At 37.8% G+C, this 25,678-nt stretch overlaps 1 pseudogene; it reads left to right on the forward strand.

Annotated features, from left to right (window-relative positions):
- The first annotated feature begins 469 nt into the window (after positions 1-469).
- On the forward strand, positions 470-4,377 carry LOC118344018 (annotated as a pseudogene).
- The last annotated feature ends 21,301 nt before the right edge of the window (positions 4,378-25,678 follow it).

Here is a 25,678-nt window from a genome sequence, read left to right on the forward strand (position 1 = left end):
TAGAAATCACCCAAACCGAGAGGGATCTTCTGGATCAAATCAGAATGATAACCCGGACCATCTGGTCGCAGCTGCTACCCAATTCTTTCAATCAATGGTTAGCAGCCAATTTATGGAGCCTAGAGCTCCACAAGCCGGTTGTACCTTGGAGCAATTTCCTCGCCAGCATCCTCCTACTTTCGATGGCAGATTGAATTCCTTAGATGCGGAAAGCTGGATTGAACATATGGAGCAGATTTTTGAAGTGCTCTACTGCACGGACGACCAGAAGGTGAAATATGCCACTCACCATTTGACTGACATGGCAAACAAGTGGTGGAAGTCGACTCGGGCCTTGGTTCAACTGGAATTAGGGGAAGCAATCCCCATTTCTTGGGAGCATTTCAAGAAAATATTTCTGGACCACTTTTTCCCACGAACTCTTTAGGAGTCGAGAGCTCGTCAATTTATGGACCTTACTCAATGATCAATGACGGTAGCACAATATGCTACGAGATTCATGGAGCTTTCTCGTTTCGCTAGTTACTTAATTCCGGATGAGGAAAAGAAGGCTGAAAAATTTGAGCGTGGGCTGGATCGTAGGATTCGAGAGCGTGTCCGTACTATTAAGATTCAGAGTTTCACAGAGCTAGTCACTCGAGCTACCATTGCTGAAGAAGACCTCCAAGAAAACTTTGAGTACAACAACCAAAGGAAGTGCCAGCAACAGCAACAACTCCAAGCAGTGTCGCATAAGGATAAGAGGCCTCACATCGGGAATTGTCAAGGGCAACCAACAGCAGGGCAAGCTTACCCCACGTGTGCAACATGTGGGAGACGACATTTGGGAAAGTGTATGTATGGCCAGAACGTGTGTTTCAAGTGCGGGAAGCCAAACCATCTAGCTCGGGACTGCCCAATTAAGAAACCTGGGGAACCAGGTAGGAGCAGAGGACAGAAGACGCAGGCTACAGCGAGGGTTTATACCCTTACCCCTATTGATGCTGAAGCATCAAATGATGTAGTCACAGGTACTTTTCGTTTTCCTAAATTTAGATATCTTTATAGAACGATGAATAAATTGCATGATCCTAATAGCTCTAAGTTGTTATGTCATTCATATAGGCACATTATCATTGTTTTCACGTCATGCCTCCATTTTATTCGACTCTGGTGCTACTCATTCTTTCATTTCAAATCATTATGCACCTTTGACTGAGAAGATACCTGAACCACTAGAACCTAGTATGTCTGTTGCTACGCCCTCGGGAGATCATATTATTTGTGATTCTGTGCTAATTGGATGTTCGATAGAGATTCAAGGGAGAATTCTACCTGCAGACTTATTCATATTTAATATGTTCGGATTTGACGTGATTCTGGGAATAGACTGGTTATCCTGGAACCATGCCTGTGTGGATTGCTTTAATAAGAGAGTAGTCTTTAAATCCACAGATGGGGAGGAGTTTAGTTTTCAGTCAGTACGAGAAACTTCCACTCCTCGTGTAATCTCAGCTTTGCAGGCCACCCGACTTTTGAGACAAGGGTGCATGGGATTCCTAGCGAGTTTGATCTTACCACCAGAAGATGGACTCAAGATTGAAGACATAAAAGTAGTTAGAGATTTTAAAGATGTGTTTCCTGAAGATCTTCCAGGATTACCTCAGGATAGAGAAGTTGAGTTCGTGATTGATCTCACTCCAGGAACGGCGCCTATATCTAAGGCACCCTACTGCATGGCTCCAGTTGAGTTGAGAGAACTCGAGGATCAATTACAAGAGTTACTAGAGAAAGGTTTCATATGCCCCAGTGTTTCTCCATGGGGTGCTCCAGTACTTTTCGTGAAGAAGAAGGATGGGTCTATGCGTTTATGTATTGACTACAGAGAGTTAAATAAAGTAATTATCAAGAACAGATACCCTCTACCCCGGATAGACGACTTATTTGATCAACTTCAGGGAGCCCAAGTCTTTTCTAAGATAGATTTACGATCCGGATACCACCAGTTGAAATTTAAGGAGACAGATGTGCAGAAGACGGCTTTTCGAACACGATATGGACACTATGAATTTCTTGTTTTGCCGTTTGGTCTAACTAATGCCCCCGCAGCTTTCATGGATCTTATGAATAGGGTATTCAAGAATTATTTGGACCAGTTTGTGATAGTTTTTATCAACGATATTCTCATTTATTCTCGGAGTAGTGCAGAGCATGAAGAACATTTGAGGATTGCCCTTTAGACACTAAGAGAAAAGAAGTTGTATGAAAAATTTAAGAAATGCGAGTTTTGGTTGCACGAGATTTCCTTTTTGGGACACATGGTATCAGCAGAAGGAATTTCAGTGGACCCAGCAAAGGTTGAGGCTGTGGTAAAGTGGGCCAAGCCTAGTAATGTCAGTGAGGTACGAAGTTTCTTAGGCCTCGCTGGTTACTATAGAAGATTTATAGAGGGTTTTCAAGTATTGTAGCTCCAATGACAAAGTTGACAAGAAAGGATGAGAAGTTCTTATGGACAAATGAGTGTGAAGGCAACTTCCAAGAATTGAAGAAAAGATTAGTGTCGGCACCAGTTCTTACAGTGCCTTCGGGAGATGGAGGATTTGTTATATATACAGTGCTGCATCACTAAAGGACTTAGGTTGTGTTTTAATGCATAATGGGAAGGTTATTTCATACGCTTCCAGACAACTAAAGAGTTATGAGCAGAATTACCCGACCTATGATCTGGAATTTGCAGCAGTGGTCTTTGCCTTGAAGATATGGAGACATTATCTTTATGGTGAAAAGTGCGAGATTTATACCGATCATAAGAGTCTGAAATATTTCTTCACACAGAAAGAGCTGAATATGAGACAACGGAGATGGTTGGAACTTCTGAAGGACTATGACTTCAATATTAACTACCATCCTGGTAAAGCAAATGTCGTGGCAGATGCACTTAGTCGAAAGTCATCCTCTAGCACTTTGGCTACGATGTTTACTCCTCAGAAGCATTTACTACTAGACATGGAGCGAGCTGGCATTGAGGTAATTCAGGACACTCAAGCTAAGATGAATAGTTTGACCCTAGGTTCAACATTGATAGATCAAATTAAGGTCGCTCAAGCAAGTGATACGGAATTGATGAAGATTAAAGAAGAAATAGTAGAGGGTAAGAGACCTAATTTTCTGGTGTCAGATGATGGCACTTTGAGATTTAGAGGAAGATTACGTGTACCCAATGATAGAGTAATCAAATATTTGATCTTGAGAGAAGCTCATCGTTCACTCTACACAGTTCATCCAGGGAGCACCAAGATGTATCGGGATCTGAAACAACACTATTGGTGGAGTGGGATGAACCGAGAGATAGTGGCATATGTAGCACAGTGTCTATGTCAACAAGTCAAGGCAGAGCATCAGAGACCCTTAGGTACACTACAGTCACTCCCTATACCAGTGTGGACTTGGGATGAGATCGGGATGGACTTTGTTTCAGGGTTTCCGAAAGCACTAGGAGGTCAAGATGCAGCATGGGTGATTGTTGATCGACTATCAAAATTAGCCCATTTTATTCCCATTCAGATGACGTACTATGTGGATAGACTGGTAGAATTGTACGTTAGAGAGATTGTTAGATTACATGGGATACCATCTAAGATCATCTCTGACAGATATACTCGTTTCACTTTAGTTTTCTGGAGGAAGGTGCAGAAGGAGTTGGGAACTCAATTGACCTATAGCACGACATTTCATCCTCAGACAGATGGTCAATCAGAGAGGACGATTCAGATCCTAGAAGATATGCTTAGAGCGTGCGTGATAGAATTTAAGGGTAGTTGGATTAAGTATCTACCCCTTATTGAGTTCGCTTATAATAACAGTTATCAGGAAAGTATTCAGGCAGCACCGTATGAAGTTCTCTATGGACGTAAATGCAGGTCACCACTCTACTGGGATGAAGTAGGAGAGCGGAGGATTTTGGGACAAGAGATTATACAAGACATGTGTGAGAAAATATCAATTATTAGAAAGAAGCTCGTCATAGCACAAGAGCGACAGAAGAAATATGCCAACCAGAGACGACGAGAATTAGAGTTTGGTATAGAAGATAAAGTATTCTTGAAAGTTGCACCGATGAAAGGGGTAATGCGTTTTGGTAAAAAGGGAAAGCTAAGCCCAAGGTTCATAGGCCCCTTTGAGATCTTAGAAAGAATAGGTGCTGCAGCCTACAGACTAACACTTCCACCTCACTTATCGGCGGTGCATAACGTGTTTCATGTCTCTATGCTACGGAAGTATGCCCCAGATCCTACTCATGTTTTGGAGTATGAGCCACTTCAGATTCGAGACGACCTCAGCTATGAAGAAGTTCCAGTGAGAATATTAGCACAGAAGGCCAAGTGCTACGTCACATAACCATTCCAATGGTCAAAGTACTTTGGAGTCACCACAGTGAAAGATAAGCCACTTGGGAACACGAGGAAGACATGAGAGAGAAATATCCCGACCTTTTTAAATCAAGGTACGTTCCAGTTTTGGTTTTAGGGTATATAAGTAATTTTCCTAGTAAACTTTTTATTTTTAGAATTTATATTACTATGATTATAGTTTTATCAGAATTTATATTTACTTTATCTTTATATTTTCTATTATAGTTGTTATTTAAGATTTGTTAGAGTTTCGATTTAATAAGGATTTCTAAAGCGTATCAGATTACATTTACTACGGTTTTTGTTTTGAAATTTAAAGTTTAATTTTTCCTCTAGTCACCGAACCTCATCTCGTTGTTAGCCTCTGTTTAAACACTTCAAACCGCCAAACCCGTATGTTTCTTAGTGATTTTCGCTAACATCCTAGTGGAACACCAACTCTATTGCCGAGTATTTTTCTACACATGCACGTTTCCACTCTCTTGCACGTGCACGTCTCTACTCTTCTAGGGTTTCTCTATTTCTCTATCATCTATAAAATGTGCTTACCCGTACATGAGAAGACAAATTTGTGAGCTGCGAAAATCCCTGTTGTCGATTCAGTGCCATCGCCCCTTCTCCTCGGTAGCCACCTCAAGAGGCGCCGAACCTCTCCTCGATGACACAGAAGCCGCTGACCCACAACCCCCGTCGAGCCACTCATTTCTCCGATAAGGCCTCGGCCGCCACAGCTCCCTCTCTCTCTCTCTCTTTTGTTTCAGTTCGACATTTCCTCTCTCTAAACTCACTCTCTTTCTCTCTCTCTCTCTCTCTCTCTCTCTCTCTCTCTCTCTCTCTCTCACTCGGTGCCGCACCACCGTAGGGACACTCCCGTCGCGTTGTCGATCACTCCCCGCCACCCAGCGCCGCCATCACCTCAGCCCTCCCTCGGTGAGCCTCCATCGCAGACCCCTCTCCCTCTCTCAAACTCTTTTTCTTTTTTGTTGTTTAGCCGAAATACTCAGGTTCTTGAAGAACCCTTGGATCTCTTGATGGGCCTTGGGCCTTAGGCCCGTATGAGGGTGGGATGAGTTTATTTATTTTGTTTGGGCTCATGTAGTAATGTTTTTTTTATGGGCTAGAAATTTCAACTATTTCTGATTTTAATAATCTTTAATGGACTTGTATTTAATTTGAGTTCATCTTATTTTATTTCAATAATTTTTTTAGTGATTTTTATTGAGTTTATTTTTATTAAATAAATATATTAGTTAAAGGTTCATTTTATAAGAAAGTGTTTAAAGAATTGGAAATATATTTTTAAGTATACTTTTAAGTCTAATATTTTAGTTAATATTTCCTTTGTCAATTTAGTAGGATTTTAATAAAATTACTAAGTTAAGAATTTAATGGAATTTATTAGGTTTCTTATAAGATTTAATAATTATGTTAAGAAATGAAACTTAGTTTAAGAATTTAAGTTTTTATGAATTATTTTAAAATAGCTCGAGTATTTCCACTAAGTTATAAATTAGTATTTTTAAGTAATTTAAATATTAGGAATTATTGATTTTAGTGTTAAACAAAATATTTGTTTAACTATCTTTTAGAATTTCAAATTTAGTTAAGTAAGATATTAGTATTTATTTATTTCCAAACCATTTAGTGATAGTTATTTATTGTATATAGGTCTCAAGTTACGAAGTATTATTCAAGAAGAAACGTAGCGAGGTAAGTAATATGATCATAAATTAGGATCATCACAGTTTAGCTTATATATAAGTATTATTCAAGCCAGTTCATTGACATCCATTATTTATGAACCACTCATGTCATATGCAAATATGTCATTCAGCATATCATACGATCATGTCATTCAGCATCATGTTCAGATTCAGAAATTATAATTATGTATGTATTATGTCATGCATCTCATGTGTACAAGACACATAAGCCATATTAAATTCAAGTGTAAGATAAGATCAGATCAGTTAATAAGATGACCATTCAGATGCATGGTACCAATGCAGTTCAGTTTCAGGGTGGTGTGCAAGCCACGAACTCAGTCAGGGTGGTGTGCAAGCCACGAACTCAGTCGTGGTCCACCATAGTATGCTAGAATACTATCAATGTGACGCCCGCAAATTCCGCTTGGGATCGGACGGACATTTGAAGCGTCGAGACATGCAACACAAGGTTACCTGCCCCCGTTCATGACATATAAGATGCAATATTCCTAACATGCATCTAGCATTATGCAATATTCGCAGCGGATAATTTTTCTTTTTAGCAATACTATGCACCAAACCGAAATATCCCAAATACTTAAAACATACTTCATACATAATGACATACTAAACAACTGAGATCACAATATTAATCCATATGGTTGTGATCAAAAGAGTGATGGAGATTGAACTCTACAAATACAAGTAGTAATCTGAGGTAACTACTGTATTAACACCTACATCGCATCGTCGCTTAGTCGACCATTTCCAGTTGGTCGATTCCCGATTCTCCTTCAGATCCTGTAACAAAATCTACCATTCGGGGGGAATGGTAGTTGGGACTACCACAGTGAGATTTGATTACAAATCTCAGCAAGTTAACAGGAAACTTCCACACAGGTTAATGATGCATGCATGGCAGTAAAAGCATGAATGCATAATCAAATCGTAAGTAATCATAGCATAACTTGACATACAACATAACATAACTGGCATAACTTAAACTGAAACTGAAGCTTAGCATGAACGTGACTTGAAACATAACATGGACTTGAAACATAACATGAACGTGAACATGCATAATTTGAACTTGAACTTGAGCATGACATAACATAAATGTGAATTTGGAACATAACGTAAACGTGAACATAACATAACATGAACTTGGAACATATTCTTGTCTCATGGGATTACCATGATTGCGTGAACGTAAACTTGAATATAACATAACGTGAAACATGACTTGAACTTGGAATCTTATTCAATAGACTTAATCATTAACATGACCATATGGGTGCTACACAGGTCCCCTTGAGCCGTGTGTCCCTGCCGATTACCGCATCACATCACAGGTTTCTATACCAGCTGTGAGTGCGTTAATACGTACTCCACAGTTGTTGTGGCCCCACGTATTCTACGTGTCACAATTGCTGTGTCTCACGTAGTGTATGCTCCACAGTTGTTGTGGCCCCATACTTCATGCTCCACAGTTGTTGTGGCCCCATGACTTATCTGTTTGTGCCACACTTGTTGTGGACACACATAACATAATGTGTGGCACCATCGGCGTTAGTGCCTGGCGCGCTCCGGTGACCAGCTAATTAGGCCCCATTCGCAACCTGTTGACTGTACTTCGTCAACCCAGGGAATTTCACACCTATTTAGACACTCCAGCGTGAACAAAGGAGTTCCACTAGGATATTACCCCATCCTAGCGCTTAGGGTCGTGATTGACATGAATGACTTAACTGGCAGACATGACATTTCGTAACGTGACGTAACATGAACGTGACATAAAAGACAGAAATCTTGACGTAACATAACGTGACATGAACGTAGGACGACAGACATGACATACTTCGAGACATAAATGTAACAGAGAACATTTCATAACATGTCATACATGTAACATGCAACATTTCGTAACATGGCATACCATATAACAGACAACATTTCTTAACGTGGCGTAACATGTGACAATGAATATTACATGACAAGAAATACATGTAACAGATGGCATACTTAACTTAACATGACATACTTGCAATGTATAGCATGTATAGCAATACGTGACAGAATATCTTGTGTAACAGATGAATAATTCATGACAGAATAAATTCTGTGTAATAGATAAATATGTAATGACTTGGCATGGCACATATGATAACATGCATACATACAATTTAGTTCCCTTACTTATCACACATACACATTAAATTGATAGTAAGTTAAAAGCTAACTTACCTCGATCTTCGCGCTTCGAGACAAAACTCAAGTGCGATCACGGGAAACTGAAAGTAGTGATTTCTAAAAATTAGAACTTAATCACTAACAATTAGGAATATGGAAAAATATCAACTTAGAGTAAAATTACCATTTTACCCTCTACATGTGGGAAAATGACCATTTTACCCCTAACTTAAGGATTTTGCATCATAACTTCAAAAATCACCAAAATTTACATACCTTATGTAAATTTTGTCCTAAACTCAAATATCAATTCATAAAAATTTAAAACTAAACACAACCATCAAAACTCTATATGGCCGAAACTTACAAAGGCTATTTCCTTTGCTTTTTGTTGTAATTCTTTCAAATCTCAAAACTCATGATTAAACCAAAATTTTTCTTCTACTACACTCATAACATATTCTTAAGAATAATCATGTTTTGAATCATGAACAAAAGTCATCAAAATCACTAAAACCATACTTGAACTTTTTGGTTTCTCTTCTAAGTTCAAAACAGAATTTTGTTTCTAACTTGTTTTGATCAACCTCTTGATCCATGACTTATAAAGAAGTGATCTTCAAACCAAAACATCACATGGTTCAAAAAGGTGTCCTAAAACAGATCCAAGCTTCAAACTCAAGATCACATGGGTAAACATCAACCAAAACATAAATTTAGCCAAGAACATCATCACTTTGGCCTAACCGAATATCTCCTTCCATAAAATTTCATATGTTCGAAACTAACATCAAATATCTTCAAAATAACATTCTAACATGTATATAAGATGCTTAGGATCTTCCAATAAAAATATCAAAGCCATTGGAATAAGATTAAACCATAAAAGATTTAAACTTTCTCAAAACAGAAACTGTTTTTCCTCTTCCAGTTTCTAAGTTTCTAGACCTAAGAAAATATTTCACCAAAACTTTTAATCATGCAACAAATCCTCAACCAATAATCATATACACATGTTAACAGTACTCCATAAAAATTTCGGACCAAGATCTATTCATTAGCTTGGTCAAAAACTCCAAAATATAACACACTCTCCAGTTTATCGCCCAGAATGACCTTTCTGGGGTCTAAACAACTTTTTACCAATCAAATGATCTCCAAATGGAACAAATAAGATATCCACGTAAACTAGACTCCAAAAGAAACAACTTTCATGAAGGAAACGTTGCGAGGAAACACTTAAAAAAGCTTCGAAACAGGCATTCAAAAGAGGTACGAAAAACTGTCCGAGAGTGTCTTTTGTGTTCTATGAAGGAAAAGTGTAAAGGAGAGTTGCTTTTTCGTGGGAAGTGGACTGAAGAGCTTCTTACACAAGCTATGTAAAGTGATAGGACTGAAGGAATGGTTGAGTGTTGGCCTTTTCTTCTCATAAAAATCAGACCAAGATCTTTTCTTAAGGTGGAGTGTAAGAGTGAATGAGTGAGGTGGCCCTTTAGCTATGTCTTTCAAGAACCTTCTAGGCTCTTCTTGTACAGATCTGGCCAGCCAAGTGGGGGTACAAAACTTAGCCATGAAGCAATCCTATGGTGACCAAATTCGTGGGCCTTAAAGGGCCTAAACCGAATGGGCCTAAAATTTGGGGTTTAAAGAGGGTTTGGGTTGCTATCAAGCCCAAATCCAATATCACTTGGCCCAATCAATTTTTCAAGGTTAACAAGGTTGGATAATGATGTTCTAACACAAATTTGAAGGATTAATAGCATGTGGAAGTGATTTAATCAAGTGATTAAACACAATGCTAGAAATCGGATTAGAAAATGTTTAGAGGCCAACTTTAGGGTTTTGGGGAAACCGTTTAGGGTTTCGATTTCAACCATGCTTTTGGGCTTTCGATTGGATTCCCACCATTTAGAATTTCACTAGGATTGAAAACCTCTTTGATCTGGCACAATTTGGTTGAGCAGATGAAACAAAGTTTTGCTTAAGCGACATGATCTCACACCTTGATTCCTTCAAATCCAACAAACGTTCCTTATGGTGCCAAGTGTCTAAAATTATTCACTAAGTGTGGCTAAGATCTTGCCAAGTGTCCAAATAAAACTTCTCTAATCCAATTTGGACATTCCACACTGTGATTTCGAAACACTGCAATTGGTGCGCTTATCGAGGTTACTATTCACTTCGAAAAAGTGAATCATAAACTTAGTACTAAAAATTCCTAAATATTCATATTAACCTTTAGTGAAAATCTTTTACCGAAATTTAACCTCGAAGTGCCCCTAAAAATAATTTCACAATTTCCAACAGACGTTTCGTCCGGAATTATGAAAATAGGATATTGTGCCATAAAATCCTAAATAATCCACTGAGTGTAATGGCGTAGACCATAATGCATTCTGACACTTCTAACCACCTCAAATAAATAAAACTCATATTTCTAGCAGCATAGTGAGTGATAACACTGACTATGTTGACAGACTAAAACCTATGCAATAGGTCGATTCGTAAAAACTTATGGGATTTTCACGAGATTCCTAAAGTCAATAGAAATTCCTTCAATGAATTTCTAGCGGGCTGTTACAATCAACGGTTCCCCTTGCTGCAGCGGGATGTGGGCCGGTGCACAACCTTGCATACAGAGTTAAGTGTGTTGGCTAGTCAGATAAGTCAGATAAATCAATCAGTTAGTTCAGATAAATTAGTCATACATAGCATAAGCATTAGCATGAACAATCATAAATTTTTAAGCTCAGCATGAAAGTTCTTATGAAAATCTTATGTTTATTACGTTTACGTTGTGATAGATTTCTTACTGAGTCATCGACTCATTTTAGTTTATTTTCATGTTTTTAACCACCCAGGTGAAGATGATGATTAAGAGCAGGCAGGCCAGGAGTAGAAGGAGCATTTATTTTTAGTTCAGACTTTCTAAAATAAAACATGTCTTTTATGACATGAATTTATTCAGTTTATTCTTTTAATTTTTTTTTGAAGACAATTTTATTAGACCTTTTATTTCATAATAAATTTCAGTTTATTTTTCAATTATGAAATTAGAGAATCTCTTGCCGAGTTTATTTTCATGGGAAATACGTGACACACCTAGCCTACGGGAAGGGGGTGTTACAGTTGGTGTTGAAAATAAACTAGTAGCAAGCCATGTGAAAATAAACTAGTAACAAATTAGTAACTTTTTTATTTTGGGTTTCATGTTTATCGATATTGCCCCAAAACGCAATAGATTTATGCCCTTTGGTTTCAGATTCTTCCTAAACAATTTTCCTTATTTGGAGACTCTTACCATTGAACTCTGCCTCTCTATCGATCTCAGTCTCTCTCTCACTTTATCTTCTCGAATAGTGAGCAGCAATTGACCCCCTCCATCTCTCTCTCTATCTATTTTATAGATCTGAGGATAGTTGTGTATGCTCTTGTGTATGCTCAAGAGTTATTTATTTTGTGGGGTTGAGACTGAGGACTTTTGCTTGTGTGTAATTTATTTTGTGTGTAATTTAACACAAGAAATGGGTGGTCTTGATTGTGTTCTTGCCTGAGGACTTTTGCTTGCTGTTGGATGAGAAAGTTCTTGTGAGCAAACTGCAATATATAGGTAAGTGTATACTTGCTTGAACAAGTGTGGTTACATTTAATCTAAAGGAAGATACTATGGACGGGTTTATTTTTCTTAATTCAAGTCAGCTTCCTCTTAAGCATCTAGTGATCTCATAATTCAGGTGAAGGGAAGCAGATACTTGCTTCACAAAGTAAATTGTAGAAACCTTTCAAAACTTCAGATTGAGGGTAGTTTAGTTTGATACTTCTAGGATTTTCTGTTTCGGTTGTGACACAGATTTAGTGTTCTTCACATACTCCTAGTTCTTTCTGATTTCCTCAATTGCTTCCATTTTCAATGATTCAAGTTCAAGATTGGTGTAGAAAAGCTTCAGCTTCAACTCATCCATGCCGTCACAAGTGTTCAAAACAGAGTTGTTAATTTTAGATTGAGAGTTCAGAAAATAGCAGAGGAAAAATATGAGAATTTCAAAACTAATTAAATGTCATGCTTAGTGGTGTATGCTCTAATGAAGTAATTAGTATCCAGTGAATAGTAGTTTATTGTTGTGTATTGGAGTTTGATTAAATCAATGTATGTGTTTTGTAATATTCTTAGCAAATTAGTTCAAACAATGTAATATGTAGTGGATTGCATTGTGTAAATCACATTCATTTTACATGATGAATATCGGATTTTTTGTTTTTGTTTTATATGCATTAAGTTAAAAAATTAATTAGTTGTTTATAGGCTTATAGCTTTAACTATTTTTGACATAAATTTAGTTTTCCCTTTTGATATATTTTTATTATTATGGACAACATTCAATGCATTAGTATTATGCTTTTTAACATGAGTTCCTGAAAAATCTTTAATAAAATATAGGCTTTTATATATATATATATATATATATAGATATAAATGTGCTTTTCTACATTTTCTCTTGAAAAGATTGTAATAAAATATAGGCTTTTAGATATATATATAAAAAAAAATTTATTTTCTTGAGAAAAAATTAATAACATATAAGCTTTTGTAAAAAAAAAAAAAAACAAAAAACAAAATCCGGATTCATCTAGGTTTCTGCCCTAGTCATAATAGGGCAAACCCGGGTATCCAGTCCGAAACCCAAGTGAACAGTGCTAGTTGTAAAATCCTCAAATTAATTATAGTTAAACCTAGTATGTTATTAACACTCCCTCATAATTGAATAATCATATTCTAGATAGCCTAGTGCACAATAATTTTTCACACAACAATCCATCAATGTGGTTCAAGTTGAGCTCTTGGTATATATTTGAGACATCCCCTCCCAATGATTGAACCCTAGCTAGTACCTCTACATCACTAGATGTTTGTTTTCCCATTTTATCATATCTATTTTGGTTCCTCTTAACATATTGTTTACATGAGATCTTCATCATAAAGACAAAAGAAGCAAGAAATGAAAATGGGGTGACTAGGCCAAAACTGTTGGAAATATTTTCAAAATAATATATATAATATTTATTATTAATAATATTTTGGGGATTTATTTGAAAGTTATGAATAATTTTAGAAATAGAGAATTTGTAGAAAGTTTATAAGCTATGAAATAGGCTTATAACATTTTGGGTCTATTGGAATGCCATTAGAAGATAACTGGCTTAGTGGTATTGAGCCTCCAAGGTTCACCCATGGGACTGGGTTCGAGCCATGCCTCCTTCAAAGGAGGGATTTTTGTTGATTTACGCCTTCTTGCAGCCCGCGTCAGGCATGGTGCCACACAAATGCACAATTCTTGGCAAATAAAATGCCAAAAGTCGCACCTGTTGGGTTCGAACCCGTGCGAGATGGAAGGCAAGCAATCAAGGTAATCGTTGGACTAAGTCCAATGTTTGTGTCACTTGGTAACAAGCACAAATAATATATCTGTTCGGTTCAGATTTCAGAAAAATGAAAAGTTGTAACTTTTCATTCACATCCTTTGGCCCTCTATAAATAGACCCAATGGCCTACGAATTTTGATGAGGGAATACAGAATATAGAAGGAAAGTAGGCAATTTCGAAATTCTCTCTCTCCCAAAAGTATTTCATTTCTTCAAAAATTGTTATTAGAATCTGTTTATTCTGCAGAGAACAGATTTCTAATCTCTTGGTTAAATAGCAAAATCTGTGGGTATTCGGGGTCTAATTTCGTGTGTGCATAATGCAGTTAGACAAACAGACTTGTTCTGGGCTTCATTGTATCTTGGAGGCAAATTCGTTTGTAACCCGTGTGCATACCGTTAATGGTGGGGGCGAATATTATCTTAAGGAAAGCGACATTCGTAACGCGCCTTGAAGCAAACTTTTCTCTCACTATTTTCTGTTTTGCAGCCCCTTTGTACCAACAAAAGCTTACCCTGCTAGCTCCTCCAAAGCTTGAGTTTTGTCTGATGAGATGAAAGACATTATGCTCTAGGTAGTGTGGATGTACTTGGTGTTTGAGAAAATAAAAGGAGAATTGAAGGAAATATAGGTGGTGATGGTGTTCATCCAAGGGGTTTGAGGAAGAGAGAGTGAAGGTTGAGGGAGTACATATTAAAACGAAATGGAAATGGAAGGTGTAACAATCATGTTAACCTAGTTGGAATTGTAATAGTAATTTCTCATGTAGAGGGTGAGAACCTTCAGAAATTGTGAGAGAAGGAGAAGATGGAAAGAGGAAAATAATTGTTGTATTACTTTTTGCATACAAAACACTATTGTTGCTCCCGTCCCCTATATTCTTCACCCTAGCAACAAGTAACCGAATGCCTTAAAAGTGTCCCAGCCAATAGGCATCTTACAGCTCAATGGAAATAGTAGGAAATAGAAAATGACATTAGTAAAAATACAACTGAAAGCAATAGAAATCCAACTAAAAGTAATAGACTCCTCCAGCCACGTGTCTTCTCCCGATGCTCCTTATCTAAATGATCTAATGGCTGAGAATTGAGACTAAGTAAGACCCTTCTTTGACTTTCATCCTTCACTATCCCAAGTAGACTCTTTATTTTTTTCATCTCTCCCTCTCTCCCGAGCTAATTTCATGGTTCAACTTGTAACAATGCTCCCCCCCTGGTTAGAACACCTTGCCCAAGGTGAGGGTGAGAGCTTCTTAGGTTTGAATATTGTTCCCAGGTGGTGGCATCTTCCGGTCTTTGTCCCTGCCATCGGATTAGCAATTCCACCACTAGTTTGTTATGGTGTTTGATCATGCGGCAGTAAGGAAGGTAAATGTGTGACATTTGCCACCAATTTCTTCTTCAATTGGGAGACATAAAAATTGGCATGGATCTTGGCTGATGGGGGTAGATCTAGGCAGTAGGCCACTGCCCCTACTCGCTATAACACTTTGAAGGGCCTGTAGTACCTTGGTGCCAACTTTAGATCCATCCTATGTGCCACTGAGACCTACTTGTAGGGATGCAACCGAAAGTAGACCCAATCCCCCCTGGCAAATTCTATTTTTGTCCTCTTTAAATCCGCATACTTCTTCATTTTATCTTGGGCCTAATGGAGATTGTGTTTTAACACTTGAAAATTTTGATCCCTTGACTTGAGCTTTTCTCTGAGTGACTCTAGTCTTGTTGTTCCAGGGATCTAACTGAGGAGGCGTGGTGGGGCATAGCCATACAATGCCTCAAAGGCAGTCAACTTTGTGGAGGCATGGAGATTGGTGTTGTACCACCACTCTGCCAATGGAACCCACTTAGACCAGTCCTTTGGTCGGTATCTAGCAAAGCACCTCAAGTAATTTTCTAAACTTTTGTTGATTACTTCTAACTGGTCATCAAATTGAGCGTGGTAGGCAGTAGTGAAGGCCATTAGTACCCCTTGTAATTTGAAAAACTCTTGCCAGAAGTAGCTAGTACAGGTGGGGTCACGGTAAGAGACTACGAAAAAGGGGAGGCCAGGGAGTGTGAAAACATGTTTATGGAACAGTTGGGCTATGGTTTTAGCTGTGAATGCATAGGTTAGGGGGAAAATGATTGTATTTGGTGAGGTGGTCCACCACTACCTAGAGACTGTTGTATCCCTATGAATGAGGAAGGCCCTATAAGAAATCCATGGTAATGTGTGACCATGGTTGAGAGGGAATTGGTATGGGTTGGAGTAAACCCCCTGGGAAACTGTTCTCACTCTTCTTCCTCTGGCATATATCACATTCCCTGATGAACCTCATAACATATACCTTAAGGCCTAGCCAAAAGAAAATCCTTCCTTTCTCTATGCACAGTTTTGTCATACCCTGCATGTCCTCTAAGGGGGCTACCACGTACCAGTTCCAATAATTTGGTCTTAAAGTCGTCATCTTTGGGGATATACAACCTTTTTTTGTAAAACAGAAGGTCATCCCATGAGGTATAGTGGGGGGAGGGGGTAAAGTGTTGGTTAAGAGTTCCTGCACCTCTGGGTCTTTAGCATAGGCATTCTTTATTTCCTCAATCCAATCCATCGAGGGAAAGTAAATCAGACAGAGAGCTGCTCCTTCATGGTTTGCCTTCATGGAGAGAGAATCAGCCACCCGGTTTTCCTTGCCCTTCTTGTACTCTACTACAAAATCATACCCCAATAACTTAGTTACCCACTTTTGGTGCATGGGGGTACCAATCTTTTGGTCATGAAAATACTTTAAAATCTCTTGGTCAGTTTTAATTATGAAAGACTGACCCAGTAGATTGGGCGCTACTTGTGCACTGCTAATACTAGGGCAAACAAATCTTCTTCATAAGTTGAGAGATGTAGTGACCTTATCTTCAGGATTTGACTAAAAAAGGTAATCAGTTTTCCTCCTTGCATAAGCACTGCCCCCACTGCCTTACCTGAAACATCATACTCTATGGTGAAAGGTTGTGTGAAATCTAGTAGGACCAAGACAGGGGTTCTGTGACTGCCTCCTTTAACTTCTCAAAGGCTAGTTTTGCTTTTGTTGTCCATTCAAAGTTATTCTTCTTGAGCATGTGGGTGAGGGGTGTCGTTATGCCCCCATACCCTTTATAAGCCTCATGTAGTAGTCTGTTAGACCAAGAAATCCCCTCAACCCCTTTAGTGAATTAGGAATAGGCCACTATAGCATTGCTTGCAGCTTCTCAGGGTTTGGAAATCAAATTTCCCAAATAAGTGATTTCACTACAGCCAAACTTACAATTGGAGAGTTTTGCAAAGAGTTGTTGATGTCTGAGAGCCTCCAATGCAATTTGTAAGTGTTCAACATGCTCCCTTTCACTTTTATTGTATACTAGGATGTCATAAAATAAATCAAGATGAATTTTCTGAGGAATGGTTTAAACGCCTCATTCATGAGGCTTTAGAAAAGTTGAGGGAGCATTAGTTATCCCAAAGGTCATAACCAAGAACTCTTAGTGGCCCTCGTGCATCCTTATCGTTGGTTTGTAGACACCCTCTGGTTTGACATGGATTTGGTGGTAACCAAATCTAAGATCTAGCTTAGAAAACATCATTGATCCATCTAGTTCATCCATAAGTTCCTCTACTACAGGAATAGGGAACGTTTCCTTGATTGTGACTTGATTGAGGGCCTGATAGTCCACACATAGGCACCATGCCCCATTTGCTTTTCTGACAAAAAATACAGGTAAGGAATAAGGGTTCTTGCTAGGCCGAATGACCCTTGAAGTTAAGAGCTCCTTGACTATCTTCTCAATCGCATCCTTTTGGAAGTATAGGTAACGATAGGGCCTCACTGAAACAGGCTTAGATTGAAGTAGGAAGTTGATAGATGGTAACGAGAGGGCTCTACTAGCCCATTTTATCTCAACCTCTTCATTTTGGTAAGTGAAGTGCATGGTAAGTTTTTCAAAGTTCCACAGTATAAAGCCCAAGCCCATCAACCACTGCATTCCCAGCACCATATCACAACCCGCCAACACCAGAACATGTATACTATCTACAAAATTCACCCCCTAAATATTGAATCTGGTACATACACTTTCCCCTTCACTTAACAATTGCTCCCCACTAGCCACCCTGACTATGGCCCTTTTCTCTTATTAATTGGTAGCTACCCCCTTTTTACTATAACTGGATCCAGAAAGTTGTGTGTCTTGTCAATGTCTATTAAAATAACGGTTTGGGATCCCACCTTCCCTTTTACCATCATAATTCGAGAATTAAGGGAGCCAGTAATGGGATGTAATAAGATTTCTAGACTTGTATATATAGAGAAGAAGTCTAAGGACTCAACAACAGGTTCCTGACTTTGTCTTTCTTTTTTCATTTTCTTCACTGTCTTCCCGGACCTCTTCCAGAATATATAGTCTTGGTTTTTGACACCTATGACCCGAGTTCCATTTGGAGTCACAATAGTAGCACAATCCTCTTTCCCATATATTTTTCATTGGTTAATTTTTTGAACTAGTAGCTGAGGCTTATAAGGGCCTTTAACGTGCTCACCAGTAGGAGTGTGGGGGGTTTTCAAAATTCCTGGTTCATTAGAAGGCACGATTTGTGAAGCCCCCAACCTCCACTTGGGATGGAACGAAGACTTAGACCGTTAGGACATGCAACATATACCCCCGTACATGACAGTTAATATGCAATGCATCTTAGTATGCAACTAGTAGTATGCAATAATTGCAGTGGAAATAATGGTGAAAGTATAACTTATGCTAGAATAATGAGAAACATCTTAATTTCATTAGTAATCATCAAGTTCAAAATACCAATGTAGCATAGACTTAGTACAACTAAGAGTTAAACTCAAATCATTCTCTTCATGCGATCTAAAGCATGAAGGACTTGGACTAAAAACATTAGGATTAAATCTAATCTCCTCTCAAGGTCTGGCTCCTCCTCAATCAGTCAGATCTAGCACTCCATCTAGCTCGTCCTCCTCGAGACCTGACACAACTTTTATCGTTCCGAGTGGAATGATAATGGTCCCATAAGGGGTGAGATTTACTCAAAATCTTAGCAAGTTAAACAACCAACTTGCATAAAGATAAATTAACATGAAGCATGGTAAATATGCATTGCATGAGATGCAGAAAAATCAGAATGCATGTCTCCCATCCAGATTCCTTAACATTTTAGAAAAATGCAGACACAGGTTTTCATTCAATAAACATTTTTGCCATCATTTTTGAAAACATAAATTCATCATAAACTTTCAACATTATTAGTAATTGATAATTAACATCATAACGTGTGGTAACGTTACAATTCCTCATATGCACTGTGAGTGCCTACCGGTGACCGTAGTACAAATCATGTTGAAACTACGTTGTCTATAGAATCGTTCTCAATGCATTGGTAAATATAATATAAAATTATAACATCATAACGTGTACACCCACCAGCATTAGGTGTCATAATATATTGCCTTCGCTCTGGCGTTCTTTAAAAAGAACCCATTCGAAACCTATTGACTCTTCTTCTTCAACCCAGGAGTTACCACCCCATTCTTAAACACTCCAGAGTGAATATAAGAGTTCCATTAGGATACTTCTCCATCCAGTCTTTGGGGTCGTGACAGAAATTATTTTTATACTAGGCTTGAAAAATGTTTTTCATGACATGTGCATATGTAGCAAGCTTCCATGCAAAAATGACATTTGTAGATGTAATATGCAAAAATGGTGAAACATATCACATGCCATGTAAGTATGCACTCAATGTATCATATAACATGATATTTTATGCTAAAAAATGACAATTGAAGTATGAATGATATATTTCTCAATAATTCATAAATAATCTATCAAGGTGTAAGTTAGAGGCCAACTTACAAACTTCCTGAGTAATTCGAAAATAAAAGAGTTGTAGTGGCTGTAAACAAGTACATGCTAAGTTAGGATTTATACTTCTATGGTTGAGGTTCAAAATCAAAGGATTCAAAAATAGATATTTACAACAATACCCCTAGACTCTCAAAAATTGCCGTTAAGACCCTAAATTTTCACTAATTACAAACGAACTCCAAATTTAACCAAAATTCATAGACTTCATATTTTTGGAATTATAAAACCACCTATACCCTTGGATTTTCAAAAATCAGAATAGAACTTGCCCAAACAGTCCCAACCCGTGGCATGCACTCTAGTTGATGCCAAAGTATGTTTTCAACTATTGATCCCTATGAATGCATGCATATGAGATTTTCATGAATCAAAAATTACATAATGAAGGCTAATTATTGGATAATAAAGTTCATCTCAACACTTAATCATGGCTAAGATATCCTAAATCTCAAATTCATTCAAAACGGATTAATACTTGATGATCAAAATAAGATAGATTTAAAACCTATCATGACATGCTTTTAATCACAGATCAAACATTCCATAATTATTCTAAGATAATAATAAATCATATCAAATCATGCTTAAGACATTATAGCTAATTTTCCACTTAAAATCATTTAATCATTCAAACCACCTTTTAATGACTCGGTTTTGAGCTAAGCATAGTAATCTTCTCAAAACTCAACCAAATTTCGTACCAACACTTGGAAACAAAACTTGACATGCTAACTAAGATCAAGAGCAAGAAAACTTACAAATTTTGTTTTCTTCCAAGAACTCAAGACAACCTTACTCAAGAACACTCAAGAACTTACCAAAACTCACTTGGTTTCACTCTTTTGATCTCTTAGGGGGAGAAGTGCTCTCAAGACTCAAGAGGAAGCTTGGAGCTGAGGTGGGGAGGAAATGAGGAAGTGAGGGAGGTATTCATAGGGTTCAAGAAGGGAGGAGAAGTTGGCTTGAATGCTTGGTGATTGGGTGAAGTGGGTGGTGCACCAGTCTGGAAATTTTCCAGCTTGCTTTCCATGGCTTATGTCACCTTGTGCAGGGGGAATAGTGGCCTGAAACCCCAATGATTTCCTCTTCACTGTAGATAAATTGGTCCTGTAGAGGTTTCCAAGTCATGGGGCATGATTTAGATGACAAAAAGTCACTCAAACCACCCTTGCAAACAGGCAGGTTCAGGTGGTTTTATTTGGCAGATTTCGGACTTCAGTTTTGGAGGGTTTTGGGTGGGAAAAACTGAGTCAATATCTTCATGATGGTCATGGGACCTCTTGGAGATTGGGTGGTGAAGAAGGTGGCATGGGGTGGTGGCTTAACCAGGGAAGATGGTTGGTTAAATTCTAACCCAATCGGTTCCCACTCAAACTAGACTAAGGTGCAATTGGTTTGGTCAATTGAATTTATTTGTGTAACCAATTTCATCCAAGGCTCAAACTGAGTTTGAAGGGGTCTCATGAGGTGTTTAAGGACCATATTACTCTAGAGGTCATGCCACAAAAACATTGGGCCTAAGGGCAAAATAGTCCAAGTATTCAAAGGACAATACACATAGCCATGCAAAGTTTGGGGTTTGATATGTCATTTTCCTTAATGACATGTGGGGAGGTTTAGCTAGGGCATTAGTAAGGTCTAAGTATGATGAAATGAAATAATCAATCAAGCAAACTTCGAATTAGAAGGTTAAGAAAAGATTAAACAAAATTAAGTTTCAAAGCATGGCTTAAAGTTCACTAACCTCAAGTATGATGGTTAATGGTCTTAGCCAACTTTTAAAACTTAATTTGAGTACTTAGGGTATGATCTGGGCTTAAGGAAACCAATGGTATAGTGTATTTAGCTTTCAAGTTTAATAGTGAAATAAACCCAAACATGGCTTTGGGCCTTGTGGACTTAAAAGGGCCAAGTGTGTGGGTTCATGACTTATGAGCTCTTGGACTTGAATGAGAGGGGCATCATTTCTAGATTTTTAGGGTTGAAAAGAAACCTCAAGATCCACTAAGATGGACTTGAAAAGGTTTGACTTGGCCTAATTTGGTCATGGGTCCATTCTACACCAAGTTTGGCCCAAAGGCCTTATGCCTTCCGTAAGCTTAGGCTAAGGCTAGCTACCAAGTCTTGAATTTCCTATGGACTTGGTTTCAAGGCTTATTAGGCTAGGCCCATGAATGTTCTAAGGTCCTAAAAGCCTCACTAAATTCACTAATGGTCTTGCTTCTCTAATCCTTAATTTAATGGTACTAAGTGTCGAGATTAAGACTAACCTCACTATCAAACTTAATGTAAGTAATAACCCAAAATTAAAAGCCTAATCTAAACTGTTTAAGGGTTAATCTAATGGTTAATTAAGCGGGGTATTACACCATTGAACTCCTATATTACCTCCTGGATAGGGCCACATTTTCTTCTTGAATCTTTGTAAGGCTGTAGGCAGCTATCAGATTAGGAGGATTAAACATGCTCGCAAGCAAACGGATTTCATCCTTGAGACCACTAAAAAACAACTCAGCTTATTCACTTACGATAGGCCTCTTACTCTATTCAATAGACTCTCAAAGTTGTCCTTATAATCCTCTACAGTTCCTCTTTGCCTCAACGTAGTTAATGACTCCATGATGTCATCATATGTATTAGGCCTAAACCTCACCAATAGGGCTCTGACAAATGACTCTTAATCTGTGAACATCCACATTTTCTCCATGTTTTGAAATCATACTAATGCCCTATCCTTTACGTGAAAGGATGGTAGCCTCAACCTATCCTGAGGTAGGGTATTATGGAAGGAAAATAAGTGGTTTACCTTGTAGATCCTAGCATTGGGATCCTCCCCATGGAAAGTTGGGAAGTCCACTCTAATAGATCTAGTTAGCACCTCTCTAGATTGCTCCATGTGATTTTTTGAGTGCATGTAAACCCCAGAAGATGATTCCTCTTGCCACCGACTTTGCTTTTTCTTTTGCAGCTTGAGAGTCAAGGCAACTAACTGGTTTCCCACATCTCTCCTTAATGCACACATCTCTATCTCGAGATTTTTAGATTGAGACTCAATACTCTTCTTCAAGCCCAGCATCTCAGATTCAAGACTTTTGAATTGTGAGTGAGTGGCCTTCTTCAACACATTCATCCCTTTACGTAGCTGTTTGTGGTGTGTCCCTTCAGCCATTTTTTCAGAATATGGGATCGGTATCTCTGATACCAACTTGTAACATTAATCCTGTTAACCTAATTGGAATTGTAATAGTAATTTCTCACTTAGTGGGTGAGAACTTCCAGAAATTGCAAGAAAAAGAGAAGATGAAAAGAAAGGAAAATAGGTGTTCTAATATTTTTGCATAAAAGAACACTATTGTTGCTCTCGTCCCCTATATTGTTCACCCCCAACGAGAACAAGTAATTGAATGCCTCACAGCCAATAGGCATTTTACAGCTCAACGGAAATAGTAAGAAATAGAAAATGACATTATTAAAAATACAACTGAAAAGTAATAGAAATCCAACTAAAGTAATAGACTCCTCTAGCCACGTGTCTTCTCCCGATGCTCCTTATCTAACGATTGAGAATTGAGACTAAGACTCTTCTCTGATTTACGCAGTTCATCCTTCACTATCCCAAACAAGCTCTTTTATTCTTTTCATCTTTCTCTCCCGAGCTTCTGCCTCCCATCTTCTACTTCTCTTACTTCATGGTTAAGCTTGTAATAGAACTGGGAGGGGGGCGGCGAATAGGCTGAGCAGACTCAACTATGTTTATAGTGGAGTCCATCAATAACCATGTGGAAGTCATGCAGGCTGCCATGTGGCATCGCTAGCCCTCCTTGTTTTTTTGTGTCCATTTTTAAGCCTTTTTTCATCTTTGTATTTGTATTATTGAGAAGTCCTAGTTTTAGAATTCGATTTTTTCCTATATTTTCATTTGTGCGTATACAAATTCAGATGAAGTGTTTACTTCGTTATCACATTTCAAATCTAGTTTTAGAATCTTTTTTAAAATTTTGATGCCATGCTATTTTATGAAATGATTTAGACGATTTAAGAAAAAACTAACTACTCATTAATTTTTTTTATTTAATTTGAATATGTTGTATGATAATCCTCCCAACAAGTATCCATGTCTAGCCTGGGAGGTGTTACAATGAATAACCATTTATTTATAAGTTGCCAAATCAAATAAGTTTTGAGGCTTTTTTTTTTATACAATAACAAAAACTAGTCACCATTATGATCATTTTTATAGAATTATTCAAAGTAGTTTTGTAAAAAATGAGAATTAGGGAAATAATAATAAACATAAAAAGTCTACACATAGCTAGCCATTTTAATTTATAAAAATAGATATTTTGATCACAATAAAATTGGAAGAAGAATAATAGGATCAAACAATCAGATCACAACATACCTAAACTTAAATGGTTCTAGTTAAAAGTCTAAGGGCATGTTTGCGAATTTATACTCATCTCATCTCAAAGTTTCTTATAATTTTTTTTCCCAAACATCACTCTAATACAAACAATTTTTAATTTCGAATCTTCAACCTTTTCAATTTAAAAAACAAAAATTTATATTCTACCAATATTGTACTATTATAATAATTTTATTCAATTTTTTCTTTTTCATTTTCTAAAACCCAATAAAACATTATAATTCAAATCATTTCGCTACCATTTACAAAATTTTCATCGCCTCATTCCCCAAGCATCCCCTTTAGGATAGGTTTGGGGCACAAGACAAAATACAAAATTCTCATCTCATCTCAACTCATCATTACACCTTTTTCAAATACCCATACAAAATATAATAAACAATTCAATTTTTTCAAATCCCAATACAAATTTTTCAAATCTCAAAACAATAATAATATTAAAACATAATATTTTAAACTTCAAAACAAAACACAAAATTCTCATCCCACCCCACAAACCTGCCCTAAGTCTACTTGCCAAGACAGATTTTAAAGAGTAATATAACATATTGTGGAGACTTGAATTAATACAAGCTCTCGTCTTCTTGACGAAACAATGCTGGATATTGTTTTATACACCATATTGCAATGACTTATTGGGCGACGAAGCAAGGGTTCTCCTTTGGTATCACAATGATATTAGCATCGTTGAGCCTCTTGGGAATAAAATTTCTGAAGAAAAAGGACCGAACTGAAGAAACATCTTTCATGCACTATGCTTCAATAATGTTTAAAGAAAAGTACTGTCATACCATCTGGGTCGGTGCCTTATAGCTAGGATCCCATGCTCCTCAAAGCAAGAAGAACTTAGGCTTCATCAGGAACATGGCAAAGGGCAAAGTTTTCTGCTTTTGATATAACTGGCATAATGAGCCCCACAGTGTCTAGCCACTGTCTAGTCCACCCTAGCCCACATACAATCTTTCCCTATTTTACCAGGCTAAAAATGGAGAAAACTGGTTGCCCTCCAAGCATGGCATATTGCCACTACCACCGCTTTCATCGTGTCGAACTACTAGCCCTTGGCCATGATTAGCACCCTAAGCCCATAGCCTCAATGTTTCCACGCATGGCAGCAAGGTCCCCAGGCCACATTGTGAAGCCCTCTCTCTCTCTCTCTCTCTCTCTCTCTCTCTCTCTCTCCCGACGTAAGCTCCCTTTCTCTCTCTCCATGTTAGCTCCCCCTCTATATCTCTCTACATTATTCTCCCTCTCTCCCTCTCCGAGATAGCATAAACCTAAGGGTGAAATATTTTGCTAGTCTAAAAGGTATCCATGTGAGGCCTAAGTGCCTTATAGCTAAATTACAAAAAATGTCCATGCCAGTGATTGTTCACCATAGGTTTAGTTTAACCATAGATATGAGTAAACCATAGTGATTAACCATAAATTGAGAAGTTTAGGTTTCCGGGTAACTAAGTTTTAATTATGAGGTCGTGGAGAAGTTAATTTAAGGTATTAATTAAGTATTTCGAGTTTCTAATTAGATTATATGTGTCTTAGTAGTAATTTACATGATAGTACGTATGTATTATAGGTAACTAGTCATGCCTCAGGATATTGGATTAACTCCACAAGGTAAGGAACATAATTATACCCTTATATGT

This window comes from Juglans regia, chromosome 12 (genome assembly GCF_001411555.2).
Source record: "Juglans regia cultivar Chandler chromosome 12, Walnut 2.0, whole genome shotgun sequence".
NCBI classification, from domain to species: Eukaryota; Viridiplantae; Streptophyta; class Magnoliopsida; order Fagales; family Juglandaceae; genus Juglans; species Juglans regia.